Source organism: Monodon monoceros, unplaced genomic scaffold, assembly GCF_005190385.1.
Source record: "Monodon monoceros isolate NGI ecotype Baffin Bay Population unplaced genomic scaffold, NGI_Narwhal_1 Super_Scaffold_12, whole genome shotgun sequence".
In the NCBI taxonomy this organism is placed as follows: Eukaryota; Metazoa; Chordata; class Mammalia; order Artiodactyla; family Monodontidae; genus Monodon; species Monodon monoceros.
Window position 1 is genome coordinate 126,109,403 of NW_021703768.1, and position 12,572 is coordinate 126,121,974.

A 12,572-nucleotide genomic window follows, 5' to 3' on the forward strand; every position below is an offset into this window, starting at 1 on the left:
CTCTGGTCTGGGAAGATCCCACATGCCATGGAGCAGCTAAGCCCGTGTGCCACAACTACTGAGCCCTCATGCCACAGCTACTGAAGCCCGTGTGCCTAGAGCCCGTGCTCCGCAACAAGAGAAGCCACCACAATGAGTAGCCCGTGCACCGCAATGAAGAGGAGCCCCCGCTCGCCACAACTAGAGAAAGCTCGCACAGCAGTGAAGACCCAACACAGCCATAACTAACCAACTAAGTAACTAACTAAATAACTAAATAAATAAAAAACAAAGTTCCCTTTAAAAAATAAAAAATTTAAAAAATTAAAAATAAAATAAAAACAACACCTTTCATAGTTTTTTCTTCTACTACAAAATACATGTTTACTGTAGAAAATACAGAAAGAACTCCGTTAAAGTCACCCATAATCCTGCCATTCAGAGGTAACCTTTAGTTAACATTTTCATTTCTCTCCTTTCCATAGAGGCTTAACTTTCTAATCTATTTTCCTTCAACCCCCTGATCTTTCTTTTGACATTTTAAGGTGCTTTTTTTCTGGCGACAATCTGTACCTTCTTGGGTTGTCAGTCAGAAATGCACACAATAGTATGGATGTTATCAGCTCCAGTGAATCTCAAAATGCCAGAATCCTCATTGGAGTGTCTCTCCGAACCCACTAGGGCAGGAAGAGAAGAGCACTTTCTTCCTGGATAAGATACACTTTAGTTACTATGGATATATATGTGAAAGCCTGGCATGTCTCTGTTGTAAACACTGCAGAATGTAGGATCGTAGACTGTGGCTGGCACTTTGAACTGTGTAAATGAACTTCAGTGGAAAGTAGATTACTTCCGTTATTGTAGAGTGTAATAAATATACTGTGCCCATTCAGCACTGTGTACGCAGGTGACTCCTTGGTCTGGCGGACCACGGCAGCAACTTTTCCAAACACACCCGCCATAACTAACGTGAGCCCTCTGTCTGGAATGCACTTCCCCAGCTCGCCAGCTCCTCAGCATCAAGGTCTCAGCCCATGCTAGTCACCCGAAGTTGTCTTATCTCAACCACCCCCTCCCCAATTCCTGCCTGTCATGTCATCCATTTATTTCCCTTATTACTATTAAAATGTATTTTGCTTGTTTTTTGTTTCCTTGTTTATTATATGTCTTCTCGTCTATACTGTGAGCTCCAGTGAGGGCAGGCACCTCTCAGGGATGATTCCCGAGGCTTTGCAAGGCTGCCTGGCATAATTCTTGATGCTTAGTAATGTTTTTTTTGTTGCTGTTGTTGTTTTTTGCGGTACGCGGGCCTCTCACTGTTGTGGTCTCTCCCGCTGCGGAGCACAGGCTCCAGACGCGCAGGCTCAGCGGCCATGGCTCACGGGCCCAGCCGCTCTGCAGCATGTGGGATCTTCCCGGACCGGGGCACGAGCCGGTATCCCCTGCATCGGCAGGCGGACTCTCAACCACTGCGCCACCAGGGAAGCTCCTTAGTAATGTTTTTAAATTATGTTTGTGATGGTTCATTTTATGTGTCAACCGGGCTAAGGGATGCCCAGATAGCTGGTAAAACATTACTTCTGGGTTTGTCATTGAGGGTGTTTCCAGAAGAGATTAGCATTTCAGTCAGTAGACAAGGTAATGAATTTCACGCTCACCGCAGTAGGTGGGCATCGCCCAACCCACCAAGAGACTGAATAGAACAAAAAGGTGGGGGAAGGGTGAATTGGCCCTGTGCTTGAGCTGGGACATCCATCTTCTCCTGCCCTTGGACATGGCACTCCTGGTTCTTGGATTCAGACCAGGACTTAAACCTTCAGCGCTTGGACTCAGACTGAATTATACTACCAGCTTTCCTGGCTCTGCAGCTTGCCAACAGAAGACTATGGGACTTCTCGACCTCTATAACCACATGAGCCAATTGTCTGGAGACCCCTGGCTGTATATTCTTGATTAAAATTTAGAAAATACAGGAAGTCACAAAGGAAAAAATTGAAATCAAACATAATCCCAGATATTACCATTACCAATATTCTTTGTATATTTTAAAATATTTTCCTGGAGAATATATATATATATATATATATATATATATATATATATTCTCAACTTTGGCATAGTGACAATTTTTTAGAATAAATTTATTTATTTTATTTATTTATTTTTGGCTGCGTTGGGTCTTCGTTGCTGCGCGCAGGCTTTCTCTAGTTGCGGTGAGCGGGGGCTACTCTTCATTGCAGTGCACGGGCTTCTCATTGTGGTGACTTCTCTTGTTGCGGAGCACTGGCTCTAGGCACGTGGGCTTCAGTAGTTGTGGCACATGGGTCAGCAGTTGTGGCCCACGGGCTTAGTTGCTCCGCGGCATGTGGGATCTTCCTGCACCAGGGCTCGAACCCGTGTCCCCTGCATTGGCAGGTGGATTCTTCACCGCTGCGCCACCAGGGAAGTCCCCATAGTGACATTTTGGGCTCAGTAATTCTATGTTGTGGGAAGCTGTCCTGTACATTGTAGTATAGCACGCCGGCCTCTACCCACTAGATGCCAATACCACCTCCCCTCAAGTCGTGGCAATCAAAAATGTCTCCAGATGTTTCTAATTGTCCCCTGGGGGTCAAATCACTCCTGTTGAAAACCACTGCTCCACAGTTAGATATTTATGTTGTTTCTAATTTTCTAGTATTGTAAATAATGCTGTAGTGAACATTTATATTTCTTAGTGAAAACATCTAGAAGTGAAATCCCAGGCCCAAAGAGCTTGCAGCTGTCTTAGTGTTTGGACAAATAATTCAAATTTTGCTCTCCAAGGCTGTATCAGAGTGCATGAAGCTGTTCTTATCGCTACCCCACCCCTCAAAAATTGAGCCATCTTTCTTAATCCTGGCATTAAGAGCACTCCAAAATTTGGCCCCAATATTCCTTCTTACTTTGTTTTGCACAGTTTCTCTACACATACTCTAAGCTCCACCTTAGTGTTTCTCATTCCCTCTGGCTTTTGCCCCTTCATTCTTTCTGTGCCCTCAGCCTGTCCCTTACTACCCAGTCCAAATTCCATTCCTTCCATGGCTTCTTTGATGTTCCAGTTAGACTTTCCTTACTTAGAACCCCAAACTATTGGTTTGCTTCCATTTCAATGGGAGTTTCTACATTCTAGGCTGTGTTATTTCTACATATTTGTACTCTCACCAAACTCAACCTCTTTGAGGATAGGGGTAAAGCTTTACCCCTTTTAAAAAAACTCCAAAAGAGCCCAGCCCAGGTCCTTTCCCATAATATGCCCACCAGACTTAGTTCTGGCTGGGAATATAAGCAACTGTTTTGCAGGAAATCTACTTTTACCTCATTTTTCAATATGCCAGAATGAGACAGTCAAACCCGCTAAAAAAACTTCAGTCCTAATTATTGGGTAGGTACAGATAAGCTGGTATTTGTAGCAGGTCACCTCCTAACATGCCTGTTCAATGGGCCTGATTTCAGATGTCAGTGGAAGAAATTTGAAGCTTCTTTCATTGGAAGCAGGGGCTACCGGTATGGGTAGGAGAGAGTGCTTTCTGTGGTCCAGACCTACAGAACATGTTCTACTAGAAAAAAGAAAACAGGATTGTAGACCCAACAATACCACTGACTCATTCTATGACCTTGAAAAAAGTCCTGTCCTCTCTCAAGGCTTTGTTGATTTTCCTAAGAACAAAACAGGAGGGTTGAATAACGTATCTCTAACACTCCTGGTTGCATGACTCCAGATGGGCTGAGAGTGGGGCTGGGCTGACCGGGAATGGCTGACTTCTCTGTTCCTGACCGCAAGCCTCGCCAAAAGATCCTCCTGGAAGAATAGCTGGAACTATTTACTTAGCATAATCTCTACTCTAAGATCTACATTTCACAGATAAGAAGACTGGAAAGCTTTGAAAAGTTAGGTGACTCAAATTATAGGTGATTTTAAAATATTTTTTTAATTGAGCTATAATTCACATTACATAAAAATTCATCTTATTCTTTGGCTGCGCCACACCGCATGTAGGCTCTTAGTTCCCCAACCAGGGAACGAACCCATGCCCTCTGCAGTGGGAGCATGGAGTCCTAACCAGTGGACCGCCTGGGAAATTCATCTTTTTAAAGTGTACAATTCAGTGGGTTTTGGTGTATTCGTTATGTTGTGCCACCACTAATCTGTTTTCTCATCCCCTGGTGGCCACTACTCTACTTTCTCTCTCTATGGATTTGCCTGTTCTGGACATTTCATATGAATAGAATTATACAATATGTGATCTTTTGTGTCTGACTACGTTCACTTAGCATAATGTTTTCAAGGTTCATCCATATTGCAGCATGTATCAGAACTTCATTCTTTTTTATGGCTGAATAATGTTCCATTTTATAGATTATACCACATGTTGTTTACCCATTTATTAGTTGATGGGCATTTAGGTTGTTTTCACTTTGGGGCTGTTATGAGCATTTGTGTACAAGTTTTTGTGTGGACATGTGTTTTCAATTCTTTTGAGTATATACCCACGAGTGGAACTGCTAAATCCACAGGTGATTTTAAGACTGAGTTTGGAGGTAAAGTGGGGGAATAAAGGAAAGAAATAGGACACAGCAAGGAATCAGCTGGGTGAAGGAGAGGTATTTGTGGAAAGGTGTTTTGTAAGGCACCTTTTTGGAAATTCAGGACCTGCTTGAATGGGAATGGGCTGGTTAGCGTATCAGTGTCCACCACAAATCCCAGTGTTGGGTGAAGAGGTCTCCACAGGCCCCCAACTGTTCATCACTCCTGTTAATATCAATGGTGAGACAACTGAGTATGTTCAATTAGGAGGAAGCTTTGAAAGGCTGTCATGGGTGGAGTGTGCCAGCTTGTTCAGGGAGGATCCAGAGAGCCAGACAAGCCAGCAGGTTGAGACAGAAGTTATTATAAGAAGGCAACACCCGGGAATTCACTGGTGGTCCAGTGGTTAGGACTTGGCGCTATCACTGCCAGGACCCTGCGTTTGATCCCTGGTTGGGGAACTAAGATCGCCTCAGAGCGAGGCCAAAAGAAAAAGAAAAAAAAAAAAAGGCAATACCCATAGTGCTTAAGAGGTGGTGTGTAAATTATTCAGTTTCCCTGGACCTCACTTTACTTAGCTGTAAAATTAGAATTCTTTTACATGGCGGTTGTGGAGATTAAATGAGATAATATATTGTACAGTGCACAGCTATGCACCCAGAGCACGTTAAGTTGAACCATATGAAATTGCCCCTCTTTGACTATTTTTCTCCTACAGGGAAAGCAGTTTCATACTGTTCAATTTAATAGTAGTCATTCAATCATCATTAGTTATCATAACTATCTAATATTAACTGGATTACATTAAAGATAGCAAAAGCCCTGTCATAGAAGGTAGGTACGCCCAGGACAAGGCAAAGAGGATTCAAACATCAGCATTTAAATAGGAAGATGAATCTAGTCAATCAGTAAGGAAGCTGTTACAATTTTTTTTTTTTAATAATCTTTACTGGCGTATAGTTGATTTGTAATTTTCCCAGAGGAATGAGGAACTGGCCTAGGACGGGGACTGAGAGACTGGAGGGAAGGGTGTGGGCATAGAAGCAAGAAGAAGGTGTGATGTTGAGCATCCTTTCATGTCTTTGTTGGCAATTTGTATGTTTTCTTTGGAGAAATGTCTGTTTAGGTCTTCTGCCCATTTTTGGATTGGGTTGTTTCTTTTTTTGATATTGAGCTACATGAGCTGCTTGTATATTTTGGAGATTAATCCTTTGTCATTTCCTTCGTTTGCAAATATTTTCTCCCATTCTGGGGTTGTCTTTTCATCTTGTTTACAGCTTCGTTTGCTGTGCAAAAGCTTTGAAGTTTCGTTAGGTCCCATTTGTTTATTTTTGTTTTTATTTCCATTTCTCTAGGAGGTGGGTCAGAAAGGATCTTGCTGTGATTTATGTCATAGAGTGTTCTGCCTATGTTTTCCTCTGAGAGCTTGATAGTTTCTGGCCTTACATTTAGGTCTTTAATACAGTTTGAGTTTATTTTTGTGTGTGGTGTTAAGAAGTGTTCTAATTTCATTCTTTTACACGTAGCTGCCCAGTTTTCCCAGCACCGATTATTGAAGAGGCTGTCTTTTCTCCATTATATACTAATCATTAGAGAAATGCCAATCAAAACCACAACGAGGTATCACCTCACACTGGTCAGAATGGCCATCATCAAAAAATCTACAAACAATAAATGCTGGGGAGGGTGTGGAGAAAAGGGAACCCTCTTGCACTGTTGGTGGGAATGTAAATTAATACAGTCACTATGGAGAACAGTATGGAGGTTCCTTAAAAACTAAAAATAGGGCTTCCCTGGTGGCGCAGTGGTTGAGAGTCCGCCTGCCAATGCAGGGGACGCGGGTTCGTGCCCTGGTCCGGGAGAATCCCACATGCCGCGGAGCGGCTGGGCTGCTGAGCCTGCGCGTCCGGAACCTGTGCTCCGAAATGGGAGAGGCCACAACGGTGAGAGGCCCGCGTACCGCAAAAAAACAAAAAAAACTAAAAATAGAACTACTGTATGACCCAGCAATCCCACTACTGGGCATATACACTGAGAAAACCATAATTCAAAAAGAGACATGTACCACAATGTTCATTGCATCTCTATTTACAGTAGCCAGAATGTGGAAGCAACCTAAGTGTCCATCAACAGATGAATGGATAAAGAAGATGTGGCACATATATACAATGGAATATTACTCAGCCATAAAAGGAAACAAAATTGAGTTATTTGTAGTGAGGTGGATGGACCTAGAGTCTGTCATACAGAGTGAAGTAAGTCAGAAAGAGAAAAACAAATACCATTTGCTAACACATGTATATGGAATGTAAAAAAAAAAAAAAAGGTTCTGAAGAACCTAAGGGCAGGACAGGAGTAAAGACGCAGATGTAGAGAATGGACTTGAGGACACGGGGAGAGGGAAGGGTAAGCTGGGACGAAGTGAGAGAGAGGCATGGACATATATACACTACCAAACATAAAATAGATAGCTAGTGGGAAGCAGCTGCATAGCACAGGGAGATCAGCTCGGTGCTTTGTGACCACCTAGAGGGGTGTGTTAGGGAGGGTGGGAGGGAGGCAAGAGGGAGGGGATATGGAGATATATGTATATGTGTAGCTGATTCACTTTGTTATAAAGCAGAAACTAACACCACACTGTAAAGCAATTATACTCCAATAAAGATGTTAAAGAAAAAAATAAAAGAAGGTGTGGAAGACACATTGACTGACTGGGAGAGGAGGCCTGAGAAACAGTGCTGCAAGCCTGGGTAATTTGCATGTCACTGGGCATTGAGTGTCCCCCTTCAGTACATTTCACTGGCGTTATATGTTGATTTAGCCTCCATTTCCTGATCAGAGGACTTTCACCTCTGGCTTGCCAAACCCCATGTCCTCTGTGAAGCCATAGAAGGGAAGAGTTTCTCTGGCCCCACCAGCTAGCCCTTAGAACTGGTGGGACAGCCTCCACCCTTATTTTGTTGGGCTCCACCCTCATTTTATACTTAACCTTGGCTCTCTCCCATATTTCGTTTGTTCTTACCCTGACCTAGAGTTGATGTCAGTTCCTAAGTGTCTGGCCACCTGTTGACTTTGTAATTTTGTTCAGCTACTTGGGTTTCCTGTTGAGTCTGTCTCTGGAGCATGGCTAGTCTGTGGAGTTCTCTTTGTTTTACTTTGACGATCTCACCTGGGTGATGGATGAGCCATGTAAAAGTTTCTCCTTAGGTGCATTTTAACCTTTACGTCATTTTTCTAAAGTCTGGATTCTGAAAGCAATCTGTGATTCAAAAACAGTTAGGAGCTTGGGGAATACTGAAAAGTCAGGTAAAGTTAAGTCCTAAATACATACTTTGTAACCACAGTAGTAAGGAGAAAGGCAACAGGCAGGAGGGTATCCTTGGGCTTTAGCACCAGAGTGACCTGAGTTTGAATCCTCGTCCTGTAATTCAAACTTTTACATTGGGCTAATTTCTTAATCTCTGGTCTCAAATTGTGGATAATAATGATACTTATTTTATAGGACTGTTGTGAGGCTTAGAGGCAGTATATGTACAGAACTTGGTTCGTGACCAGTTCTCAATAAATGTAGTCATTAATAATGATAACATAAGCTTAGTATGAAGCAGTGATACTCGGTAGAAAGCAGAAGTAATGCAAATATAATTATTTTCCTATTTTTATTATTTTTCTTTTTATAAAGTAATATATCATTGTGTTGTAGAAAATTGAGAAAATACAGGTAAACAAAAAGCATATAACAGTTACCATCCAGAGAAACATTTTGATATATATCCTTCTTTCCCAATCATATAAATATAATTTTTAAAGCAAAACTGTGGTTGCGCAATATATATTTTGTTTGTTTAACAATATATGTAAATATCTTTCTGTGCTATTAAATATTCCATTACCACATGATTTTTAATGGCCTCATAGACTTCCATTGGGTGGCTGTAACCATAATTTATTTAATATATTTCTAACTGTCGGTTATTTAAGCTGCTTCTATTTTTTTTTTTTGATATTCTTAATGAACATTTGTTAAATCTTTGTACACTTGCTTACTTTCTTATCTTCTTACCAAAAAATATGGCCAGAAAGAACAACTTCAACTACTAATCTTTTAAGATGATGTCCTGGCTATCCAAAAGATATAAGAGTTTAAGTAAAGAAATATTGAGAAGTCAATATTTTAGCACAAAGGTCATGTTCCATTTTGAATGGCCATTTCCCACAGCACCTAGCTCATAATCCTGAAAGAACAAATCTGGGATGCCAGGGCTTGTGATCGCCATGAAACGTCAACTAACAGTTCACTTTCTGTACCTAAATATTATAGCAAGGGCGACTTGTACTTCTTCACCCCAGGTGTCAGAGTCACATTTCTTTTCTTTCTCCAAATCAAATTTTATATGTTCCAAGCCCCCATCCCACAGTGCTGGCAGGATATCCGATCTCAATAATTACTGTGACCACTGCCCCGCCCCAGGGTCATGTGAAGGCCTGTTGGCCTAACTCAGTCCAGCCGGAGAAAAGCCCTGTAACCTTTATTTGATCCATCCTACTACCACAAATGTGCCCCTTGTCCAAGCTGGTGAGGCCCCTGAAACAGTCCTGCTCGTTGCCAGGGTTCCAAGGTTCTTGCTGTGGCTCCAGGCTCCCAGAGCCACCAACAGTCACCCATGTGGCAAACCCTCCCACATCTCCAGGGCAGGAAGAGGCCCAGGTCCTTGCCACTCAAAGATTTTGCAAAGCCTAGCCCTCATGGGGGAAGCGTTCAACAATCTCCTTTCCTCCTGACTCCTGGCCCTCCATTCTTTCCCTCTCTGGGACAATTCAGTCTAATTTCCCTCAAAGGCCAAAAGGAAGAGGGGATCTCTTCTTGAGTCTGAGAATAGTTACTTCCTGCCCTGCCACAGAGCAGCCCTGAGAGGCAAGTGATCAAGAAGGGCCAAGCCAAGGACTTCCCTGGTGGTGCAGTGGTTAAGAATCCATCTGCCAATGCAGGGGACATGGGTTCGAGCCCTGGTCTGGGAAGATCCCACATGCCGTGGAGCAACTAAGCCCATTTGCCACAACTACTGAGCCTGCGCCCTAGAGCCCACAAGCCACAAGTACAGAAGCCCGCGCCCCTAGAGCCCGTGCTCCACAGCAAGAGAAGCCACCGCAATGAGAATCCTGTGCACCGCAACAAAGAGTAGCCCCCGCTCGCCGCAACTAGAGAAAGCCCTTGCGCAGCAACGAAGACCCAACGCAGCCAAAAATAAATAAATAAATAGATTAAAAAAAAATAAATAAAAATGAAGGGCCAAGCCCCCTTTAGGAATTGGGGGAGAGGGAGCAGAGAAAAAATACCTACAATTGTTCAAAGCACTATTTGGTTTTTTTAAAATTAATTAAAGCTCTTACCAAATTTCTAATAGCAAAATGATTATTATAACATGAGAAGTAACAAAATGATTATTGTTGTTTTAAGCCACTAAGTTTTGGAGTGATTTGTTACTTAGCAGTAGATAGCCATAAAGAAGCTCTTTATGCACTCAGGTGGAACAATTTTTAAGGTTTAATATTATTAATTTTTAAGAGTATAGAATAGGATATATTGAATGCCTATTTTATTTTTTTAAAAAAGCATATATATGAGAGAAAGAGAGAGAGAAAGATTGATTGATTGGGGGAGTCTTGTACATGCATAGATCACTGGTTTGTCAGCCCTAGGTTACAGTAGAATCTTCTGGAGGGCTTTTAAAACATATCAAAGCCTGAGCCCACTCTATACCAATTCAGTCATAATATCTGGGGATGAGGCCAAAATATATTTATCTTTTAAAACTTCCCCAAGGGATTCTGATGTGCAGCAGAGTTGAGAACTGCTGGTACAGACTAACCCGGAAGGCAACACAGGAAACTGGTGCTGTGTTTGCCTCCAGAAAGGGATGCTTGGGTAAGAATGGATAGTATGGGAGGGAGATTTACTTTTAATTGTAAACTCTTTGATATTTTGAACTTGTTTACTTGCACATGTTACCTATTTCTAAGAAAAATCAAGTTGTTTTTTTTTTTTTTTCGGCCACACTACATGGCATGTGGGTTATGGGATCTTAGTTCCCTGACCAGGGATCGAACCCGCACCCCCTTCTTTGGTAGCATGGAGTCTTAACCACTGGACTGCCAGGGAAGTCCCAAAAATCAAGTTAAATTAAAAACTAGCTATAGCAGCGGAAATGAATCCCAAATAGCAAATCGGAACAGTCCACTCAATAATGGTGTCTCAGAGGAGGTGACCTGTCCTTCCTGGGAAGAGTGGGTAGTCAGGAAGGGCTGAGGAAGTGAATCCTGAAGTGGTCTCTAACCTGAGATGACTTCTTTGCTGGCCCATAACATCCCTAGTTAACACATCATTAGTTACTCTTTGGAAAGCAGTTTGGGACAGAGTAATGGCTACAATATGTAACCCTCCAGCTGCCAGTCACCTCTGTGAACCCTGAGACCAACAGGAGGGAAAATGCCCAGGCTTAGTTGGGAGGGGTGAAGAGATCTGGGTTCTGGCTGGCTGGCTGCTGACGTACTGTTATTGAGGAAAAGCAGAGTATTATTTAGCCAGCTCTCCATTAGCAGGGATTTGGCTATCTGTTTCACACCTTAGGTTCCTGCTGCAGAGAACTGGAGCATGATGAAGGTAAGGTAGGAGTGGCAGACCAAAATCTAGCTCTGTGAGGTCCCTGGGGATATGTATGTGGGAAGGTAGGGGGACCACAACATTAAATAGCAGCCTGGGATGCTGAACTGGGAGGGAGAGAGGCACCAATGACTGACACCTACGAGTAAGAAAACCCATCTCTGTCCCACCTCAAAATCCACTACTTGTCGGTTGAGTGACCTTGTTAAGTAACAATATTCCAAGATGCAGTTTCCTCATCTGTAAAGTAGATCAGAATGTATGGAATAAGAGAGAGAAAATGATAGCCATTATTAAATTAAGCCAGTCTTTAGTGGTGTCTGTTACATGCAAGGATGGGGATAGATTCTTACATTTGACTAACACAGGGAGTGTAGAGGTTAACAGTGGGCTTTGCAGGCAGATGTAACTGGGTTAAAATCATGCTATTGTCATTTATTAACTTGGACAAGTCACCTAACATCTCTGAGTCTCATTTCCTCAACTCTAAAGGGAGATTCACAATATAGCACCTCCTCAAAAGCTTCTGTGAGGCTTAATATAATAAATGTGAAGTTTTGTGCATCCAGAAGTAAATATCCAGAAACCGTCAACTGTTGTCATTCTGCTTGTTTTGCGGCTTGTAGGGAGTTGACAAAGTACTTTAACAACCATTGTTTTACTTGATCCCCTCCAGGACTCTGAGTGTGGGGCCATTAATTACCCTTGGAAAGGTGAGAACATCAATTAAGTGATTTGTCCCCAGTGGTAAGGGACAGCACCAGGATTAGAACCCAGGTGTTCTGATTCTGATATGGCTTGTGACTTTGGAAGTTCTGAATCTGGTGGGTGACAGAATCTGAGGCTCATCTCAGGTTAAGAAAGGGAGCTCCTTAAACGACTGTGAAGAAGTTCATGGGAAAGGGAAGAAAAGGAAGTTAACCATGTTGCTTCCTTCATCGGTTCTCTTCCACTCCCATCTATCCTATCGTCATCTGTGGGCCTCCGCAGGCAGTACAAGAGGAAAAGTGAACAAATTAACATATACTCTATATCGGATAGTGCCCAGTTCGCGGCAGATAATTAAATCAAGACTACCTGCTAGGAAGTGACTAGCAGGAAGTCGCTGAGGAAAGGGCGGTTGGGGGTTTAGCCTGAGACCTGAGAGACAAGTAGAAACCAGGTACTGGAATAAGTTTTCAGGTCCGGAAAGAGAACAAGCTTGGCAAGCAAAGGAGGCCAGGATGGGTGGGAGAGGGCTGAGGGAGGGAGAGATGCCACGTGAGGAGCGTGAGGCATAATGGGCCGGGGCCCAGAGCATTCAGGGCTTCGGGGGCATAGGGAGAAATCTGATATTATCTGTAAATGTCAAGGAAAGCCACTGAGGATTTTAAACGAGGATTGGAA